The following is a 1,077-nucleotide window of genomic DNA, read 5'->3' on the forward strand; positions in this document are numbered from 1 at the left end:
CGGGAGCGGCCACTGCACTCCAGTCTGGGCGACAGAGTAAGACTCCAACTCAAAAAAAAAAAAGAAAGAAAGATAAATAGGTTTATATGAAGTATATGCATACATAAGCTTAACCCTACTATTTGTAATGCCTTCCTTCTCTCATTTCAGGGCTAGCTATTCTTGAAAGCCTCTTCCCAGACAGAGCTCACTGAAAGTATGCAAGTCATATTTCTTAAGAGAGAACGAATACCACATTTATAGGCAGTTTGGATATAATGAAAGCCAAGAGTTACAGAACACACTGGGTAAACTACCAAAGGTTAAAGATTATCTTTTTAAATGGTTCACTGAACGTAAAGGAATCAACCAAGAGCTTCTATATATTCTGACTGTGACTAAATTCGAATTTCTGAAGCATAAGCTAAAAACTTGCCATCCCTGAAGTTGTTCCACCGTGTGAATAACTTCAAGTTAAACCCCTAAAACGAGCCGTTGTTTATAGAACAGTTCCTTTCCCTTCTCTTGAATGCGGCAGTCATTACCACCAACATAAAGAACTATAACTATTTTTAGTAACTCCACGAAGTATTCGTAAAGCTTTCTAAACACGGAGAAAACCTTCCTTCCAAGAAAACGCTCTGTTCTCCAAAGATCAAACATCACTTAAGTCTCAGAGGTTTCTTTTATTTCAGGTCTTTGGCTGACAATTACGTATAATCTTATGGATTTCATGACCCTAAATGAAGTCTTCATTTGCGACTCCCCTAAATCACTATGGAAGTCTTTTCAGCTAAGGCCAAGAGCCCTGCACCCTGCCCCACCACGAAAGTTTCCAGGCCGGGACAGAACATAAATAACGGCCTCCTTTGTCTCCTTCCTACTCCTTAGTTGTGCCCCACGGCGCACCAACAAGGAGTCTTCCTTCTCGGACAGGAGGCGTTTAAAAATGCATGACCTGTTGTGTGCCTGAAAGCGCCTATGACCGCAGGAGCAACAGCAAGTTTGCAGAAGACACAGGCCACGCCAGAGAAAGGGCTGGGCACCCTCCCAAAACCCAGGTTCCTAAGCCGCTGTCCGTCCACGCGCACGAGCCCA

This window comes from Carlito syrichta, unplaced genomic scaffold (genome assembly GCF_000164805.1).
Source record: "Carlito syrichta isolate Samal-C Ts95f unplaced genomic scaffold, Tarsius_syrichta-2.0.1 Scaffold304492, whole genome shotgun sequence".
NCBI classification, from domain to species: domain Eukaryota; kingdom Metazoa; phylum Chordata; class Mammalia; order Primates; family Tarsiidae; genus Carlito; species Carlito syrichta.